The sequence below is a fragment of the Palaemon carinicauda genome, chromosome 22 (assembly GCF_036898095.1).
Source record: "Palaemon carinicauda isolate YSFRI2023 chromosome 22, ASM3689809v2, whole genome shotgun sequence".
NCBI classification, from domain to species: domain Eukaryota; kingdom Metazoa; phylum Arthropoda; class Malacostraca; order Decapoda; family Palaemonidae; genus Palaemon; species Palaemon carinicauda.
Window position 1 is genome coordinate 78,851,609 of NC_090746.1, and position 22,631 is coordinate 78,874,239.

Here is a 22,631-nt window from a genome sequence, read left to right on the forward strand (position 1 = left end):
GCCTCTGCTTAAATCCAATTTCTATTTAAATCTGATAAGTTAAAAAGATTAAAATTTTACTAAAATATGACTGGCTCTATGTGCAAAGCTTGTGCCTCTGCTTAAAACCATTGAAGATTAAGATCATGAACTATTTACTTTGAGGACTGCTAGTTTATCAAGGTCTCTAAGAACTAATGAATGCATCATTTCCTCTATCCTTTAAAATTTATATTTCTGTATTACATTCTACAAAATACACTGTCATATACAAGATATTAAAAAAATAATCTACTTTTACATTGAAATTTATTCTTTAGTTTACTCAAAAGTTAACCCTTCACACTGTTGCTACTCATCATCATCATCATCATCATCATCATCATGGCCTACGCCTAATGAAAACTAAAACTCATCTCTACCACAAAAAAGCATGCCATGTATATTCCATGAGTTTCATTCCGTGAAGCTGTTGCTGCCGTAATTTCTTTAAAGGATAAAATGTGTTTTCTTGAACAGGAGTTTATTTACTCTAGATTACGCAAGTATCTATATTTTGGACAAACTTTAAGAATTTGGTTACAGTTTGACAAAAAATAATTAACCAGAAAATACTAATGCCAGTCAATTTTACATGGCTGCTGCTATATTTTTAAAGGATGTTCAAGTTTATATAATGTAATCCGAGTTTCTACTTATAGTTAATGAGCATTTTATGCCTTTCATTGAAAAAAAAAATCAATGAAATCTTAAAAAAGAATACGTAATATGAGTAGAGTTTCTCTAAACATCACGTGATATACTTAATAGAATCTGAAATATGCGTACTGTATACAGGACTTTGGCTAAGGTCCTTTATGATATGCAAGGTAACTTGAAAAATTACTAAAGCTGCTAGATCCACCTAACATCTTAACTTCATATCAAGTCTGACAATCTATTTGTAAAATTAATTTTTTGCATAAACAAGTCCTTCATTCTGAATGTTTCCAAGGTCAAAACGACAATTGAGGTTTTTCTTTAGTGAAAGTATTTCAATGTTAAATTGTCTGCAGATGTATTTGTCGATCTAATCAATTTGCCTTTGCATAAATGCTCTTCAACAATGGCTGTTTAAATTTTTATCTAACTGCAAAAAATCAATAAAATTTCCTTTTAGTGATACTTTCAGAAATAAAAAACTAAAGATTTCACTAATATAGATAAATTATATTTTTGGTAGTTTTGACTGAATAACAGTTAAGCTGAGTATTAAATAAAATTATTTCCTTGTGCAAAATGTTCAATTGTAGTAATCGCTTTTATATGCCAGTAAGTAATGAGAGCTCATCTTGACATGATTTGACAAGGAAGGTGGTTAGATAAACCGTAGATTTCGCTATTAAATAAAGCATTAAGTACAGTAAACACAATTTGGAACTATTTAATCAGTGTGCGAAATAACCCCCCACTTGACACTTTATGATACAGCAACAGGTAAGCCATTAAACTTTGCACTAATAAGGCAACAAGCATAAAATCAATCTTTCCACTATTCAATAAAGTAGCAAGTATGAAATTACACTATGTACTACTTAATAAAGTAGCATGTATTAAATTACACTCTGTACTAATTAATAAAGTAGCAAGTATGGAATTACACTCTGTACTAATTAATAAAGTAGCATGTATGAAATCAATATTTGAACTATTTAATAAAGCAAGCAAGTTCTAACTTAATCTTTGTATTCAAGAAAGCAGCAGGTTTGAAATTAGACTTTGCACTACAGTACTTAAAAAAGCAGCAACTATGAAATTAAATCTGAACCAATTGATAAAGCAGAGCAAATTAAATCAATCTTTGCACTATTTAATATAACAGCTTGTATGAGCTTAATCTTTGCCATATTTAATTAAAGCACCAGAAATAACAAAACTTTGTAGTCTTAACCTAATTTACTCTCTTTCATAAAGGTTACAACTCATATCTTGGGTGGGTTTCATAAACTGAAAAATAAACCTTGGATTGAAAATCTGTTTTAATGCTAAAATTTCGGATTATTGTAAACTTTGAGTTATTCAGAGGCTCAGGAGATTATTAATTGACAAAACTTTAGTTTCCATTAGCAGCAACACCAAAGAAATCTTGTCCAGATTTGTGGTTTTCTAAATTCATAATGAAGTTTAGAATACTTTTATTCAACAGATTTCATTTTGAAAGAAAACAATCCTTTCACGCCCAAATTAAGAGTAATGATACACTAGTACTACTACTCACCGTACGTTTCAAAAGATTATATTGAAGGCATTTCTTCAATCTACAGACTTTGATTAAACTTGCAATTGATACCCAAGATCATTTCAACCTGGAAAAAAAATACTACATTAAAACTCCCATACAGCAGAATAAAGTTTTATAGCAACTGGACAACTTCCAAAGCTTTGAACCTAGATAAGTCATACTATAGCCATTCACCTTAAAATGGGCACAAATTATTACACTAGATAAACCATACATATGACCAAATAACTTTCTGCTACTGTAGAGAAACTCTGCTTCTCTTCCTAGGTCTGTCTATTGACCCTTACTTCAAAACAATTATTGTCCAATAAACCTTTATTTCAAGGCACTTCCTTCACCTTATTAACATGACCTAATTTCCATGCCACTAAATACGTCATAAATTCGCTGTAATAGCTTTGGTTTTGTTAATTCTAGACCTCTATAACTCCCCACACTAACTACTGGGCCTTTCAATCCAAATATACTTTGAAATTGGCTAGATATTTAATTCCTATATCATAAAGCTTTGTTTTTTATTTAACTGTAGTAACAGTTATTGTCCCTATAAATACACTACAAAAGTTTTGTTTCGCTCATTCCCAGAACCCCTTTTACCCTTTTATGTAACCCTTACAATGAACAATCCTTTGTTTGCTCAGAAACATTAGTCAACAGAAAACTATTACTATACAATACCTAAAGTTAAAACCTATAGGGATCCCTATGTATACCCTCAAAAGGTTCATCAGGTGGACCGTCTATTTATATTACAGTGTAAAAGTGCAAATGATTGCAAAGTCAGTTACTGTAAAATGCTGGTGGTTGAAATTATATAAAGCATTTAAGCACAACAGCAAATGTAGTCGTTTCTAGTCTACTGCAGGACAAAGGCCTCAGACATGTCTATATTCTTGTCTGGGGTTTGGACTGTTTTCAACACCACGCTGACCAATGCAGATTGGTGATGGTTGGAGAATTTTGTCTGATCGCTCACAGCAAACCACCTGAGTATAGGTGTCCCTGACAAGCAGAGCTTTGCTAATCACGGCGATACACAAACCTTTACATAATGTTAAAGTGTTCACCTATCTAAATCTCTCTTATGAAACAATGACTGGGCATTGATTTCCTGCATTTAGTATGGGATCTGCAATTGATGTTTATCAGGTTTCTACCCAAGTTGCTTTGTTTATATTACCAACATTCTAGCATGTGAAATATCCTAAACATTTAGCCTCCTGATACCCACTTTACCTCTGTACTGACTTTTATAGCATGACGAACCTGATATCTCAAAAACTGCCTTCAATCCCACCTAACCTGGTGCAATAAAATTTTACAACATATAGAGGACCCCACAAACCATATTAAAAGGGGCGCTCATGCCAGAATGATCTGGGTAAAGCTCAACATACAGGATGTGCACGAAAACAAAAGTTAATAAGAGGATAACAGAGCACAATAATAAACAATCTAAAAAAGACTTCGTAAATGTTCAAAATGTGTGTTGTATCTTTTTAACTAAAGTTTTAACTAATTCTGTCTTATCTTACAGCATATGAGAGGAATCTCTTTGGCACTTCACTAGAGTATCATAAACAGCCTGTTTCAAGTATCATTATTTTTGCTAGTAGGACGAAGGACAGATATTAAGATTTTTCTCAGTTAATACAATGTTTATATTCAAGGGTATGGATATAATCTGGTATTTGTTAAAAATGCTAAAAGTTCTTATGTGGATCAAAGTATGCTTCAAATACTCTTGCAAAAAGGGCTTAATATGAGAAACAACAGTGTATTAAGATTTAACGAATCTGGCAGTGAACTTACATATTTTCAGAACAAATGGTTTTAATAAGCAGACATCAAATAATGCTTGCACACCTTTAAATAGTAGTCAAATAAGTGTGGAGGGCATAAAAAGATGACAAAGAGTTGCAAGTGCAGAAGTATAGGATGTCCGAGACCTTTAGTGTATTGACCATGGTCATATACTGTTTTGTGATGATTATATTATGAGTTAATTACCAAAGGAATAAAGAATCTTAGAATTGAAAAAATATATGTTATGATACAAGATATTCATATACATTGTGTATCTGCGATTAGGCATAAAATTTAGTATCAAGTTCATAGATTGATTACTGTATTGGACTGAAGTGTCTATATAATGTTGAACTAGTGAAGTGAAGTTCAAACTATTTGCAGATGAAACAATTTTACTTATCAATAAATGATATAGACAACACTACTGAAACTAAATTGAATTCTTTCTAGAATTAGAGAATGGATGACAATCAAACAACTAAAATTAGAAAATAGAACTGTGTTTATGGTGGTTGGAAAGAAAAACCACCTTAGAAACTAAGTGATATTCAAATGAACATAAATAATAACTCTGGCCCGATATCTGGTAAAGTTCGCGATCTAAGAGTATTTTTTGTCTGTAACTTGTCTTCCAATTCCCAAATAAATAATGTAGTACTTATTGCTGGCTTCCATCTTAGAAATATTACTTTTATAAAGAAGCACTTGGATGAACATTCGGTTAAGGAACTTGTGATCAACTGTTTTTACCAATATTAACATCTTTAACTATCTATCACAATTTACCAAAAATGCATATAAAGAAATTACAAAACAATAAATAGAGGAGTAAGACTGATAAAAGGTGTCCCACCCAAAGAAAGGACCACTCCTACATTGATTGATTTACACTGGCTACCTATTAAAGTAAGAACTGAGTTTAAAATATGCACAATAACCTACCAAATTATCAGAACAGGACATTCCAAATATCTAAGAAAATTGCTACATATTGTACAGCCAACACATCGTGTTGACACGAATAGGGTTACAGATGGTTTAAAATTATTGGAACCTTGATATATGTCTACTTTAGGCTCTAGAACCTTCAAATATACGGCCCGAGACTACAGTAGACATATACCAAGGTTCCAATAATTTGAAACCATCTGGGGAAAATTAAAGAGGTTAGACAGCAATATGGATGAAGTAAAATGGTTAGACAGCAATGGGGAAGAACTAAAGAGGTTAGCAGCAATGGGAAGAACTAAAGAAGTTAGACACCAATAGGGAAGAACTAATGAAGGTTAAACAGCAATATGGAAAAGAACTAAAGAGGTTAGACAGCAATAGGGAAGAACGAAAGAGGTTAGACCGTAATGGGGTTAGAACCAAAGAGATTAGACACCAATAGGGAAAAACTAGAGAGGTTAGAAAGTAATGGGGAAGAACTAAAGCGACTAGACACCAATGGGGAAAAAAAGAGGTTAGACATCCATAGGGAAGAACGAAAGAGGTTAGACAGTAATGGGGAAGAACTAAAGAGGTTGGACAGCAATGGGGAAGAACTAAAGAGGTTAGACAGCAATGGGGAAGAACTAGAGGTTAAACAGCAATAAGGAAGAACGAAAGAGGTTAGACAGTAATGGCGAGGAACTAAAGAGGTTAGACAGCAATAGGGAAGAACAAAAGATGTTAGACATTAATGGGGAAGAACTAAAGAGGTTAGACTGCAGTGGGGAAGAACGAAAGAGGTTAGACAGCAATAGGGAATGACGAGAGTTGACAGTAATGGGTAAGTACTAAAGAGATTAGACAGCAATAGGGAAGAATGAAAGAGGTTAGACAGCAATAGGGAAGAACAAAAGAGGCTAGACAGCAATAGGGAAGAACAAAAGAGGCTAGACAGCAATAGGGAAGAACAAAAGAGGTTACACAGTAATGGGTAAGTACTAAAGAGGTTAGACAGCAATGGGGAAGAATTTAAAAGGTTAGACAACAATGGGGAAGAACTCAAGAGGTTAGACAGCAATGGGGAAGAACTAACTAGGTTAGACGCAATTGGGAAGAACGACAGAGGTTAGACAGCGAAGGGGAAAAACTAGAGAGGTTAGACAGCAATAGGGAATAACGAGAGTAGACAGTAATGGGTAAGTACTAAAGAGGTTAGACAGCAATAGGGACGAAACGAAAGAGGTTAGACATTGATGGGGAAGAACTAAAGAGGTTAGACAGCAATAAGGAAGAACGAAAGAGGTTAGACAGCAATAAGGAAGAACGAAAGAGGTTAGACAGCAATGGGGAAGAACTAAAGAGGTTAGACAGCAATGGGGAAGAACTAACTAGGTTAGACAGCAATGGGGAAGAACGACAAAGGTTAGACAGCAATAGGAAAGAACGAAAGAGGTTAGACATTAATGGGAAGAACTAAAGAGGTTAGACAGCAATAAGGAAGAACGAAAGAGGATAGACAGCAATAAGGAAGAACGAAAGAGGTTAGACAGCAATGGGGAAGAATTAAAGAGGTTATACAGTAATGGGGAAGAACGAAAGAGGTTAGACAGCAATAAGGAAGAACGAAAGAGGTTAGACAGCAATGGGGAAGAATGAGAGAGGTTAGACAGCAATGGGGAAGAACTAAAGAGGTTAGACAGCAATGGGGAAGAACTAAAGAGGTTAGACAGCAATGGGGAAGAACGAAAGAGGTTAGACAGCAATGAGGAAGAATGAAAGAGGTTAAACAGTAATGAGGAAGAACTAAAGAGGTTAGACACCAATACGAAGAATTAAAGATGTTAGATACCAATGGGGAAGAACAGAAGATGTTAGACAGCAATGGGGAAGAACGAAAGAGGTTAGACAGTAATGAGGAAGAACTAAAGAGGTTAGACAGTAATGGGGAAGAGCAAAAGAGGTTAGACAGTAATGAGGAAGAACTAAAGAGGTTAGACACCAATACGGAAGAATTAAAGAGGTTAGACACCAATGGGGAAGAACAGAAGATGTTAGACAGCAATGGGGAAGAACGAAAGAGGTTAGACAGTAATGAGGAAGAACTAAAGAGGTTAGACACCAATACGGAAGAATTAAAGACGTTAGACACCAATGGGGAAGAGCTAAAGAGGTTAGACACCAATGGGGAAAAACTGAAGAGGTTAGACAGCAATAGGGAAGACCGAAAGAGGTTAGACAGCAATAGGGAAGAACGAGAGAGGTTAGACAGCAATGGGGAAGAACGAAAGAGGTTAGACAGCAATGGGGAAGAACGAAAGAGGTTAGACAGTAATGAGGAAGAACTAAAGAGGTTAGACACCAATACGGAAGAATTAAAGAGGTTAGACACCAATGGGGAAGAACAGAAGATGTTAGACAGCAATGGGGAAGAACGAAAGAGGTTAGACAGTAATGAGGAAGAACTAAAGAGGTTAGACAGCAATGGGGAAGAACGAAAGAGGTTAGACAGTAATGAGGAAGAACTAAAGAGGTTAGACAGCAATGGGGAAGAACGAAAGAGGTTAGACAGTAATGAGGAAGAACTAAAGAGGTTAGACACCAATACGGAAAAATGAAAGATGTTAGACACCAATGGGGAAGAACAGAAGATGTTATACAGCAATGGGGAAGAATGAAAGAGGTTAGACAGTAATGAGGAAGAACTAAAGAGGTTAGACTCCAGTACGGAAGAATTAAAGACGTTAGACACCAATGGGGAAGAGCTAAAGAGGTTAGACACCAATGGGGAAAAACTGAAGAGGTTAGACAGCAATAGGGAAGGCCGAAAGAGGTTAGACAGCAATAGGGAAGAACGAAAGAGGTTAGACAGCAATAGGGAAGAACGAAAGAGGTTAGACAGCAATAGGGAAAAACGAAAGAGGTTAGTCAACAATGGGAAGAAGGAAAGAAGTTAGTCAACAATGGGGAAGAATTAAAGGTTAGACAGCAACGGGGAAGAAATGGGAAGAAATAAAGAGGTTAGGCAGCAACAGGGAAGAAATGGGAAGAAATAAAGAGGTTAATCAGCAATGGGGAAGAACTAAAGAGGTTAGACTGCAATAGGGAAGAACTAAATAAGTTAGACAGCATTAGGGAAGAATTAAAGAGGTTAGATAGCAATGGAGAAGAACTAAATAAGTTAGACAGCATTAGGGAAGAATTAAAGAGGTTAGAAAGCAATGGAGAAGAACGAAAAAGGTTAGACAGCAATAGGGAAGAAAGAAAGAGGTTAGACTGCAATAGGGAAGAACGAGAGAGGTTTGGCAGTAATGGGGAAGAACCAAAGAGGTTAGAGAGCAATGAGGAAGAATGAAAGAGGTTAGAGAGCAATAAGGAAGAACGAACGAGGTCAGATAGCAATGGGGAAGAACAAAAGAGGTTAGAATGCAATAGGGAAGAACGAGAGAGGTTTGACAGTAATGGGGAAGAACCAAAGAAGTTAGAGAGCAATAAGGAAGAACGATAGAGGTCAGATAGCAATGGGGAAGAACAAAAGAGGTTAGAATGCAATAGGGAAGAACGAGAGAGGTTTGACAGTAATGGGGAAGAACGAAAGAGGTTAGACAGCAATAAGGAAGAACGATAGAGGTCAGATAGCAATGGGGAGGAACTAAAGAAGTTAGACAACAATGGGGAAGAACAAAAGAGGTTAGACCGCAATAGGGAAGTACGAAAGAGGTTTAGCAGTAATGGAGAAGAACTAAAGAGGTTAGACAGCAATAGGGAAGACTGAAAGAGGTTAGACAATAATGGGGAAGAACTAAAGAGGTTAGAAAGCACTGGGGAAGAACTGAAGAGGTTAGACAGCAATGGGGAAGAACTAAAGAGGTTAGACAGCAATAGGGAAGAACGAAACAGGTTCGACAGCAATGGGGAAGAACGAAAGAGGTTAGACAGCAACGGGGGAGAACTAAAGAGGTTAGGCAGCAATAGGGAAGAATGAAAGAGGTTAGAAAGCACTGGGGGAGAACTAAAGAGGTTAAACAGTAATGGGGAAGATCTAAATAGGTTAGAGAGCACTGGGGAAGAACTAAAGAGGTTAGAGAGCACTGGGGAAGAACTAGAGAGGTTAGAAAGCAATGGGGAAGAACTAAAGAGGTTAGACAGCAATGGGGAAGAACTAAAGAGGCTAGACAGCAATAGGGAAGAACGAAAGAGGTTAGACATTAATGGGGAAGAACGAAAGAGGTTAGACAGCAATGGGGAAGAACGAAAGAGGTTAGACAGTAATGGGAAGAACTAAAGGGGTAAGACAGCAATGGGGAAGAATTAAAGAGGTTAAACAGCAATGGGGAAAAACTAAAGAGGTTCGACAACAATAGAGAAGAACAACAGAGGTTAGACAACAATAGGGAAGAACTAAAGAGTTTAGACAGCAATAGGGAAGAACGAGAGAGGTTAGACAGCAATGGGGAGGAACTAAAGAGTTTAGACAGCAATGGGGAAGAACGAAAGAGGTTAGACAGCAATGGGGACGAACTAAAGAGGTTAGACAGCAATAGGGAAGAACGAAAGAGGTTAGACAGTAATAGGGAAGAACTAAAGAGGTTAGAGACCAATATGGAAGAACTAAAGAGGTTAAACAGTAATTAGGAAGAACTAAAGAGGTTAGGCAGCAATAGGGAAAAAGAAAAGAGGTTAGACAGTAATGGGGAAGACCTAAAGAGGTTAGAGACCAATACGGAAGAACGAAAGCGGTTAGACAGTAATGGGGAACTAAAGAGGTTAGACAGCAATAGGGAAGAGCGAAAGTAGTCAGTCAGCAATGGGAAGAACTAAAGATTAGACACCAATAGGGAAGAAATAAAGAGGTTAGACAGCAGCAGGGAAGAACTGAAGACGTTAGGCAGCAATGGGGAACAACTAAAAGGTTAGACAGCAATGGGGAAGAAAATAAAGAGGTTAGACAGTAATGGGGAAAGGCAGCAATGGGGAATAACTAAAAGGTTAGACAGCAATGGGGAAGAAATAAAGAGGTTAGACAGCAATGCGGAAGAACTAAAGATGTTAGACATCAATGGAGAAGAAGAAAGAATGGACGCAAAGTAAAGCAGTTCAAGAGTGAAATTTCCATACCTACTTCCCAAGTAAAAGGATACTGACCAGAGAAAACTATATATTCAGATTCCGCCTAATCTTCCCTTCTCGCTAATTGGTAGTATTTCGGCATTGGAAGTGGATCATCACGAAGATACTTTTGTAAGCATTGAATCATAATTATGCCAGGATACCAGGTCTAACCCTGTGATATAAATTGTTTAATCAAGCCTTACGAAGTTAGATTATAAAGAATCCTAGTTAGGGTTACAGGAGATCTAAGGGGATAAAGAAGGCTAAATAGTAAATTTTGTACAGAGCTATATTCCAATCTTTGAAATAGATTTTCCAACATTTGTTAGTGTATTCCAAAACAAATCCAAATACTGGACCCTCCCTCCATCTCCTAAAAGCTTTTTCTCAAAGAATATCCAAACATGAAGAATGTTTGTGCACTTTGTCAATATCAAGGTTTGTGTACTTCATTGAAACAACTACAGTTTAACTTATTAACATTTGCACCCAATACCATCAATGAATCCGTTCTATTTGGTTATGACCAAATACCTACACGGGTAATTTCTTGCTTCACCTTCAATCCCATAAAAAGACATGAAACTATAATAAACTTACTATCCCTATTTTCCTAAATTGTTACATTGCCCAGTATGATCCAGGTGGCTTTCATTCTTACATTTATGTTAACCAGAGGAATCGTCTTGAGATGATGATCTTGTTTTACAATGAACTTTGTGTAGAAAACTCATATCACAGAGGACTTTTCTTTGAACTGGCATTAAGTTGTCACAAAATGGTTTTCTTCAAGAGCTTCGTCAAATTTCCGCAAAAATCCAGTGCCTGCAAAAGAAGAGTAGAAAATTAGCCAAGAAAGTATCCATAAGAAATGAAAATTTTAAAGGCTAAAACCAAAATTTTACTGGTAAAACAGAAAGACTATTTAAAATAAAAGGAAACGTAGACTTAAAATATGGTCCAATTATTAAATTCAATCCATAAACTCAATGATTAAAATCTCTCAACATTTTATGGTATGGGTAAAAAATTCGGCAGTTACCTATTATACTTTCCTACTTAATGGCCTTGTTAATGCATCAACCTAACCCCCTTGCTACTAACATTTTAGGGAGACTTCGGTGAAAAAACATTCACAAAAATATTATGGACAGTAAGAAAGTTACTTAAACATTTCATTTTAACTTATCCTATCTTAACACAACAGCAAATACAGTCATTTCTTTTCCACTGCAGGACAAAGGCCACTGACATGTTTTTGTTTATGTCTGGGGTTTGGCCATTTTTCACCACCACGCTGGCTAGTGGATTTGTGATGGTGGGAGACGTGTCTGATCATAGCAAACCAACCTAGTATGGTACTCCTTACTAGCACAGTTTTGCTGATTATGGCAATACACAAACCCTTTCCCCACGTTAAGGTATCCCCACTCAGAAAGGGCGTTATCTAGCAAAGAGGTGGTTCTCATTCTTGCACTCCCTCTTTGTCCTTTTAAAGTGTTAAATTTCAAGTTAGAAAAACTAAATAGGTTAGACAACAATGGAGGTAAAGTAAAAGAATAAAACATGGATACAGCTAGGGGTCTAAGGAACAATGCAATACCCTCAAGTAATGGCTACTGTGTGCTTTTTAAGGTTCACTGGTTGTACTATCAATCTCTGGAGAGTATTCAGTTTATGCATATTTGAAGTACTTCAAACATACAATCATATCTAAATCAAGAAATAAAAAATTTAAGAGTAAAATTTCAATACCTACTAACCATATAAGATACACAAGAGAAAACCAAATTTTCAGATTTCTCCTAATTTTCTACTTTCCCACTAATTTGTAGAAGTGACTCATTCCTAAAAAATCTTTTAGCATTATAAGTGGCTGATCATGGAGGTACATTTGTAGCTTTTAAATTAAAACAAGGCAAGGATACCATAAGCCTAAACCCAGTAAATGGATTGTTTAATCAAGCTTAACAAATTGATACAGAATCCTTGTTCAGATAACTGAAGATCTAAGGGGACAAAGCAGGCTAAATCGTCAATTTAGAACAGAGCCGTAATCCAAACTTGGGAATAAACTTTCACACATTTCTTAGCCCATTTGAAACAAAGCTAACAGCCCTCTTTCTCTTGCAAAAGAATCAATTCAAACCCATATCCTTTCAATACTAAGCTAAAATAAAACATTACATAAGACTTAGCGAAAGGAAAATGTGCAGAAAACTTATCAATAGGAAAACAGTAGACTTTGCAATGCAAAAACGTACAGAAGACTTAGCGATAGATAAATGTAAAGCAGACTTAGTGATAGGAAAATGTGCAGAAGACTTAGCAATAGGAAAATGTAAAGTAAACTTAGCAATAGGAAAATGTACAGAAGACTTAGCAATAGGAAAACTTACAGTAGACTTAGCGATAAGACGACGTACGGAAGACTTAGCGTTAGAAAAAAAAGTAGACTTAGCATTAGAAAAACGTGCAGTAGACTTAGCATTAGGAAAACGTGCAGTAGACTTAGCATTAGGAAAACATGCAGTAGACTTAGCATTAGGAAAACGTGCAGTAGACTTAGCATTAGGAAAACGTGCAGTAGACTTGGCAATTGAAAAATGTACAGTAGACGTAGCGATAGGAAAACGTACAGCAGACTTAGCGAAAGGAAGACATACAATAGACTTGGCGATAGGAAAACGTACAGTAGACTTTGATAGGAAAACGTACAGTAGACTTCGATAGGAAAACGTACAGTAGACTTCGATAGGAAAACGTACAATAGACTTAGCAATAGGAAAACATACTGTAGACAGTGATAGGAAACAGACATACCATAGACTTGGAGATAGGGAAACGTACACTAGACATAGCAATATGAAAAGTACACTAAACTTAGTGATAAGGAAACGTACTGTAGACTTAGCGAGAAGAAAAAATATAGTAGACTTGGCGATAAGAAAACATACAGTAGACTTATTGATAAGAAAACATACAGTAGACTTATTGATAAGAAAACATACAGTAGACTTAGCGATAGGAAAACGTATAGTAGACTTAGCGATAGTAAAATGTACGGTAGATTTAGCGATAGGAAAACGCACAGTACACTTAACGATAAGTAAACATGCAGATGACTTAGCAATAGGAAAGTATACAATAAATTTAGTGACAAACGAGCAGAAGATTTAGTAGTCTTAGCGACAAGATATCGTGCAGTAGACTTAGCGACAAGACACCTCGCAGTAGATTAAGTGACAAACAGCACAGAAGACTAAATGACAAGACATGGAATAGTAAACTAAATAACAAGCTAACATGCTTCACACTTGACAACAAGCAAAGGAGCTAGGTGCTGTAAACTTGGTGGCAAGCAAGTGTGCTGCACACTTGTCGGCAAGCAAGCGTGCTGCACACTCGTCGGCAAGCAAGCGTGCTGCGCACTCGTCGGCAAGCAAGCGTGCTGCGCACTCGTCGGCAAGCAAGCGTGCTGCGCACTCGTCGGCAAGCAAGCGTGCTGCGCACTCGGCAACAAGCAAGCGTGCTGCGCACTCGGCGACATGCAAGCGTGCTGCACACTCGGCGACAAGCAAGCGTGCTGCACACTCGGCGACAAGCAAGAGTGCTGCACACTCGGCGACAAGCAAGAGTGCTGCACACTCGGCGACAAGCAAGAGTGCTGCACACTCGGCGACAAGCAAGCGTGCTGCACACTCGGCAACAAGCAAGCGTGCTAGCAAGTGTGCTGCACTCTTGGCGACAAGCAAACGTGCTGCACACTTAGCGACAAACAAATGTGCTGCACACTTAGCGACAAACAAAGGTGCTGCACACTTGGCGACAAACAAAGGTGCTGCACACTTGGCGACAAACAAAGGTGCTGCACACTTGGCGAAAAAGAAAAGTGCTGCACACTTGGCGAAAAAGAAAAGTGCTGCACACTTGGCGAAAAAGAAAAGTGCTGCACACTTGGTGAAAAAGAAAAGTGCTGCACACTTGGTGAAAAAGAAAAGTGCTGCACACTTGGTGAAAAAGAAAAGTGCTGCACACTTGGTGAAAAAAAAGTGCTGCACACTTGGTGAAAAAAAAGTGCTGCACACTTAGCAACAAGCAAATGTGTAGCACTTAGTTAAATACAAGAGTGCAGTACATACGACAAAAAAACGTAAAGTAGATACGTATACAAGAAAAAGGGCATTAGACAGAGACAAGAGAACCTGCAGTAGATTTGGTGACAGGAAAATGTGTTGTATATTTAGTGAGAATACAATGTTAAGTAGATTTAGCAGCAATAAAAGGTTTATTAGTTTTCGTGACAAAAAAAAAAATATAATGGTGGGATTAGCAACAACAAAACAAGCAGGAGATTTATCAACATGATAATTTTTATCACACTTGGTGACAGGACAAAGAACGTTACACTTGGCAACGGGATTGTGTACAGTACACTTGGCAACATAATATGCAATACATTGGCCGAAAAGAAAAGGATGTGGACCTGACACTCACAGGTGTTCTGTTTACCTGGTGCCCACCAGGCGTGCCGATGAAGTGGCGCCCAACAACTCTGCCATGGACCTGGCACCTACCAATAATTGTGCCGTAGACCTGGTGCCTAACAATTGTGCCATGGACATGATACCCACCAAGTATGTCATGGGCCAGGCACCCAACTAACGTGCCTTGGACTTGGTTCCCACCAGGCATGCTGTGGACCTGGCCTCAAACAAACATGCTGTGGACCTGGCTCCCACCAAGCATGCTGTGGACCTGGCTCCCACCAAGCATACTGTGTACCTAGCTCCCAGCAAGCATGCCGAGGAACTGGCTCCCACCAAACATGCTGTGGACCTGACGCACACCAGGCGTGCCATGGATCTAGCCCCACCAAGCATGCTGTGGATCTATCCCCATGTTCAGTAGACCTGGCACCAACCAAGTTTGCCATGGACCTGCACCGACCAAGCGTGCCATGAACCTGCACCGACCAAGCATGCCATGGACCTGGAGTGCACCAAGTGTGCCATGGACCTGGAGGCCACCAAGAGTGCTTTGGAACTAGTGCTGACCAACCATGATGTGAACTTGGTGCCGACCAAGTGTGACATGAACCTAGTGCTGAGCAAATGTAACTTTAACCTAGCACCAAGCAAGTGTGACGTGAACCTAACGCTGACCAAGTGTGACGTAAACCTAGTGCTGACCAAACATGATGTGAACCTAGTGCCGACCAAGCGTGCCATGGACCTGCACCAACCAAGTGTGCTGTGGACCTGGAGCGCACCAAGTGTGCCATAGACCTGGAGCCCACCAAGAGTTCTGTGGAACTAGTGCCGACCAACCGTGATGTGAATTTAATGCCGACCAAGTGTGATATGAACCTAGTGCCAACCAAGTGTGATATGAACCTAGTGCCGAGCAAGTGTGACTTCAACCTAGTGCTAAGCAAGCGTGACGTGAAGCTAGGGCTGACCAAGTGGGACGTGAACCTAGCATTGACCAAATGTGACATGAACCTAGCACCGACCAAGCGTGACGTGAAGATAAGCGCCAACCAAGCGTGACGTGAACCGTGAACCTAATGCTGGCCAAGAGTGACGTGAACCTAGCACCGACCAAGCGTGACGTGAACCTAGCACCGACCAGAAGAGTTCCCAGGCTTCTATAGTCGCATATGTCTCGTAAAACAAGGCATTCAGAGGTTGGAGACCAGTCATAAATCTATCGACCCTAAACAAGTTCATACATCAGACTCAATTCAAAATGGAGACGGCCCCAACGGTCAGACAGGCCGTCAGACCACAAGACTTTACAATATCGTTAGACCTCCAGAATGTGTACTTCCAGATCGCTATTCATCCATCCTCAAGGAAGTACCCAAGATTCACGTTAGTAGGAAAGATATAACAATTTAAGGTGCTATGTTTCGGCCTGTTCACAGCTCCCAGAAGTTCACATGAATCTTCAACCTAGTGTCCACCTGGGCACACGAAGAACGGCATTCGTCTGCTTCATTACGTAAAAGTTCAGCCAATTGTGACAGATTCAAAGGAGTCCCTTCTCCTACATCGAGACAGACTTGTCATATTTTGCCGAGATCTGAGGATCATGGTAAATTAGGTGGTCTTACTTGCAACCAGCCAAAGATGCAGTATATCTAGGAATGAGAATCAGGACCAAACTGGGCAAGGTCTTTGTCTGAGGAACATATAAAGAAAATGAGAGAGAGCGAGCTCAGATCTTCCTATCGCAAGACAAATTTCCAGCACATCAGTGGCAAAGGCTGCTGGGACACCTAGCTTCTCAAGAGAAGTTAGCTCCCAACAGTTGTCAGCACGTCAGATCTCAACAGTGGCAGATGAAGCCCTTTTAGTCTCAGCAAGTGGACCCACCAAGCACTCAGTTGTCGGTATGTCAAGAGCAGAAAAGACACCCGAGATAGTGGGTGACAGACACCAACATGCTCAGGGAAGTAGACCTCCCTCATCCCCCTGATTGGTTGCTCTTCACAGATGCATCCAAAAATGGGTACGGGCTCATTTGTTGCAACTCATGGTATTCAAACGGTGGTCTGAATCTAAGCAGCAGTGCTACATAAATCTCCAGGAAATAAAGTCAACCTTTCTCGCCCTCAAGCACTTCCATCAGCACCTTTCAAGACACACTGTAGTGCTGAAGAACGATAACACTTCTGTGGTGTCACATAAACAAGCATAGAGGTACCTTTACGCAGCACAAGCGGACTAAACGATGACAAAACAAGCAGTGAACTTAAGGACGACAAAACAAACAGTGAACTAAATGACAACAAAATGAGCAGCAGACTCGGTGGGGAACAAATAATTAGCGGACATAGCGACTACAAAATGCGAGGCGGATGCATCAACAACAAATTGAGCAACACAAGTTATGACAAAGCCAGCAGAAGACTCACTTATGACAAGCTAGTAGCTTTCTCAGTTATAACTAGTAAGCAACAGGCTCAGTTATAATAAATAGGGCAACAGACACAGAAACAAAAGCGCAAGTAACAGATGCAGAGGAGACAAGTGAGCATTGAACGCAGAGGCGAGAAAGCTAGCAGCGAACTCTGTGACAAAAAAAGTATTGTATACTGCAATGACAAAACAAGAAGAAAATGCCGCAACTAATCATCAAGTAACAAACTAAGTGTTAAAAAAACGAGCCGCAGACTCAGTGACGACATAATGAGCAACTGAAGCAGCACAGACAAAACGAGCCGTACACTTATTGAACACAATATGACCAGCGTAATCAGTGATGAAAAAACGAGCAGTGGACCCGTGATGACAAATGGAGCATTGGACACACCAACACCAAAAGGAGCATCGGACAAACTCACAACAAAAGGATTATCGGACAAACCAACAACAGAACATGCAGACGACAAACCAATGACAAAATTAGCAGCAGATAAGTACATGACAACATAAACAGAGGATACAGTAACCGCAAATAAGCAGCAGATTCAGGGGACAATAAATAAAAGCAGTGGACTCCGGGACATTAAAAAAGCAGTGGACTCCGGGACATTAAAAAAGCAGTGGACTGGGGGTGCAACATAAAAAGTCAAAACTCGGGGAACAATGAAAAAGCAGTGGACTCGGGGGACAATAAAAAAAAGTAGTCTACTGAGGGGCAAGTAAACAAGCAGTGGACTCAGGGGAACGACAAAACGGGCAGCAGACTCGGGGAACGACAAAACGAGCAGCGGACTCGGGGAACGACAAAACGAGCAGCGGACTCGGGGGACGACAAAGCGAGCAGCGGACTCGGGGGACGACAAAGCGAGCAGCGGACTCGGGGGACGACAAAGCGAGCAGCGGACTCGGGGGACGACAAAGCGAGCAGCGGACTCGGGGGACGACAAAGCGAGCAGCGGACTCGGGGGACGACAAAGCGAGCAGCGGACTCGGGGGACGACAAAGCGAGCAGCGGACTCGGGGGACGACAAAGCGAGCAGCGGACTCGGGGGACGACAAAGCGAGCAGCGGACTCGGGGGACGACAAAGCGAGCAGCGGACTCGGGGGACGACAAAGCGAGCAGCGGACTCGGGGGACGACAAAGCGAGCAGCGGACTCGGGGGACGACAAAGCGAGCAGCGGACTCGGGGGACGACAAAGCGAGCAGCGGACTCGGGGAACGACAAAACGAGCAGCGGACTCGGGGGGGGGGGGGGTGACAAAGCGAGCAGGGGACTTAAGGGACGACAAAGCGAGCAGTGGACTCAGGGGCTGACAAAGCGAGCAGCGGACTCAGGGGATGACAAAGCGAGCAGCGGACTCAGGGGACGACAAAACGAGCAGCGGACTCAGGGGACGACAAAACGAGCAGCGGACTCAGGGGACGACAAAACGAGCAGCGGACTCAGGGAACGACGAAGCGAGCAGGGGACTCGGGAGGACAAAGCGAGCAGGGGACTCAGGGGACGACAAAGCGGGCAGGGGACTCAGGGGACGACAAAGTGAGCAGGGGACTCAGGGGACGACAAAGCGAGCAGGGGACTCAGGGGACGACAAAGCGAGCAGGGGACTCAGGGGACGACAAAACGAGCAGCGAATTCAGGGGACAACAAAACAAGCAGCGGACTCAGGGGACAACAAAACAAAAGCAGTGGACTTAGGGGACAACAAAACGAACAGGGGACTCAGGGGACGACAAAACGAGCAGCGGACTCAGGGGACGACAAAACAAGCAGCGGACTCAGGGGACGACAAAATGAACAGCGGACTCATGGGACGACAAAACGAACAGCGGACTCATGGGACGACAAAACAAAAGCAGTGGACTTAGGGGACAACAAAATGAGCAGAAGACTCAGTGATAAAGTGAGCAGCGGACTCAGTGATGACAAAAGTGAGCAACGGACTCAGTGATGACAAAGTGAGCAACGGACTCAGTGATGACAAAGTGAGCAACGGACTCAGTGATGACAAAGTGAGCAACGGACTCAGTGATGACAAAGTGAGCAACGGACTCAGTGATGACAAAGTGAGCAACGGACTCAGTGATGACAAATTAGGCAGTGGACTCAGTGATGACAAATTAGGCAGTGGACTCAGTGATGACAAATTAGGCAGTGGACTCAATGATGACAAATTAGGCAGTGGATCAGTGATGACAAAGTGAGCAGTGGACTCAGTGATGACAAAGTGAGCAGCAGACTCAGTGATGACAAAGTGAGCATGCAACCTTGAAAATATTTTGGGCAAAACAAAGTCGTAACATTATAAATATAATCTAGAATTCTCTCGTCTCGAATAACTTTTCGAAATGAACAAGCGTTGTTCACAACTATTTTTTTTTTCGCATAGAAGAGTAGTTTAACTTCTCACCCACTCTACTACACATCTTAGTCATTTGTTCATAAAACACAAGATATTCATTATTCTAGTAACAATCATTTCCTATCGTAGACATTTAGTCTAAACAGATTTTTAAGTCGTTCATTGTTACGGAATCTAACCATAAAAAAAACGAGACAATCTAGAATATTACAAATCAGCAAGTGACCAGTAAACCTCTAAATCAGCGCTGCAGTAAATGCTTGCATGCAACATAGTAAACTAGACTAAATCCAAGTAGATCTCAAGGATATACAATAGGCCTTCATCTTAACCCTGGGATGATTCAAATATAAAATCAGCAAGAGTTTGTACTTTTCAAAATAAACAATTTAGGCTTCGACAGTAACTTGTCTTCTCAAGTCATTCCCAAGTTTACTATGGCTATGTTTGGGTACACTAATAGCTATTCACATATTTACCATATAAAAATGCATTTAAGGATATATAGTTGTAGGGGGAGATTCTGAACAAGTTGATCAAAATGCCACAGATTTTTTTTTTTTTTTTTTTTTTTTTTTTTTTTTTTTTTTTTTTTTTTTTTTTTTACCAGGGAACTTCACCTTTGGATTTAATTTGATTTTGAATTTAGACTAGACTTTATAGTTGGGAACTAGGATGCAATTCTAGGTAAATGTGTAGGAGAGCTCCTCGCTCGATTTAAAAGTTTCTAAAAGTAGAAAACGAAAGAAAACAGTAAATTAGAGCTACAGTTACCTTGAAACTGTGAGATAATCCTCCTACAACCACCTAACTCTTACACAGAAAATGTAAGCATAAACCTACTACTACAATTATGGGGGACCCCAGTGGGAAGCGGGGTTTTTGGGTGGGGGGGGGGGGGGGGAGGAGGAGAAAAGTGATTTTTCGGGGCACTACCGAACCTAATACAACTACCTACCCTACCCTGGGGGCCATGTACCCCTACCTAGGCCTACCGGGGGGGGGGGGGCTCCGCCCCCCCTTAAGGCCACAGTAATTTTCAGGGCACCACCGAACCTAAGACACCCACCTAACCTAGCCTATGGGGCCCTGTACCCCTACCTAAGCCTACCGGGGGGGGGGGGGAGGGGCGGAGCCCCCTGCGACCCCCCCTTAAGGCCACATTGAGTTTCAGTTCAAACGAAACAAATTCAAATGAAAACGCCTTTTGCAAGAAAAGGAACACAAACTTCAAATTAGTCTCAATATCTAACTTACCTTTGAAACAAGACACGAAAAAATTGCACCTCCTCTTCCTTTTCCCACGAGTAACCACACTACGATCACACCGGAATGCTAATTTGTTGTAATCTATACGGCACACATTTTCACAATTAGGGCACTTTTTCTCTGCCAAAATCAAACCATGACGTTGAGCAAATGCAATTAGAAAATCAACTTTCCCTGAATAATGTACACAAAAATCCCCATAAGAAATAAAGCAATTGTCACAAGTGACACAGTCGGAACGGGATGAAGGTCCTGCTAATTGCTCCATACTTCACGGCAAAATGAGCTTTTCAGTTTGAAGGGAAATCCGAGACGTGCAAAAATATTCCTCCGCGGAACTTCACGTAAACTGTGGTAACTGGTGGAAAAATAGCAGGGATAAGTGAAGTAATAAGTGTCAGCATTGGCTAGATTTGTAAAAACCGCCATGATTGGTTTTCAAACAGTGTGACGTCAAGAAAACACCTGTTATTGGTTAGAATAGCATTGAGAACTAGTTTGCCATACGCAGTAAAGCGGTGAAACAGCTCATTTTAGCCAAGACATCACACAGTAAACAAAAACAAACACTTAGAAAAAATCCGAAGTGAAACATAACTATACACACGAATATCTTCGTTAAATAGAAGCTGCTCATATATTGACTATTATATAAGCGTTCTATATGATATAATAGTGAATTGTAGGTGTTTAAATTCTTCAAGATCTTCCGCGGAGCTCTCCTACACATTTACCACACCTACGTGAAGCATCACTTTGGGAAACCTACAGTCTCACCATTGTTTTAAGTTGGGACAGCAACAAGGGAATTTCACTTTATAGGCCAACCTCAAAAAAAAAAAAAAAAAAAATGCTAAATGCAGCGGTCATGTTCTGTTTCCAATAAAATCCACTGAAATACACAAAAGTTTTATCCAAACCACTGGGTCTATTTGTTAAATATAGCAATATTATCAGGTACTTGCATTAAAATCATGAAGTTTGCACCTGGTAAATCAACTAATATTCCGTTACATACACAAACTGGTTTACCAGACGTCAGCCTCTCTTAGCGACCACCGTGAGTTGTAGGAGCAAATGGCCGGAAAATTTTCAAGATGCTAGGAAATGGACCTATGTTCGAGGCAAATAAAGGATTCAAAGGTTCTGAACCGAAGCCAAAGCAGTATTTGAAGTTTCTGCCTTTAGCGTCCTTGAAAAGGAAAACATTTTCTTTGGAAGCTAAGGAAAATTATAAAAAACGGGAACCGAGTTGAAGAGGGTGAAGTTTTGCTAATCAGACCTCGCGTTTTTTTCTTTATAAAAATAGGAATTTATGCTTGAATATCATGATACGCCCTGTACTAAATTTATAGGCTTCCTCAAATTAATAAGCAGCATGAGTCTAATTTATCTGATAACTCAAACTGAGTCCAAATGTAGCCTATATTCGGTATCTCTTCACAATAATTAAGCTACTGAATTCATTTATACTCTCTCTCTCTCTCTCTCTCTCTCTCTCTCTCTCTCTCTCTCTCTCTCTCTCTCTCTCTCTCTCTCTCTCTCTCTCTCTCTCTCTCTCGTGCATTTGCATAACATGGAAACAACAATGAAAAGTACAAGCATTTTAAATTGTTTTTATATATGTAAGTGGTCTGTGCCTCTAACTAAACTACGTGAATTTTGAATAAATTAATTTGGATTTTCCACTATCAACATAAGATATGAAAAGTGGCCCTGTTTGCCATATGCCTTGTTCAATGATTGACGTTTCTTGGTGCATGATTTTAGGCCTATTTCATAAGAAAACTAACTAGTAGGTTTAAACTAGTCACTTCCCGTAGAGACATACAGTAGGCTACTATGATGTCTTTGGAGTATTCTAAGCTATTGGTGAGGGTTAGAACTCTTTCCAACGCTCTTGGGATGAGAAAATGCTAAATTTTTATGGTCGGTCTATCTATTTTATTCTGTA

General features: G+C 40.0%; 1 long non-coding RNA gene across 1 annotated transcript; it reads right to left on the reverse strand.

Moving 5' to 3' along the window:
• Window positions 1-1,631: 1,631 nt before the first annotated feature.
• LOC137616145 (uncharacterized) lies at window positions 1,632-21,767 on the reverse strand. The gene is made up of 3 exons (XR_011039291.1): window positions 21,643-21,767; window positions 10,773-10,936; window positions 1,632-2,324 (listed from the first exon to the last, which is right to left on the reverse strand). It is a non-coding gene; the product is annotated as an uncharacterized lncRNA (long non-coding RNA).
• Window positions 21,768-22,631: the final 864 nt, after the last annotated feature.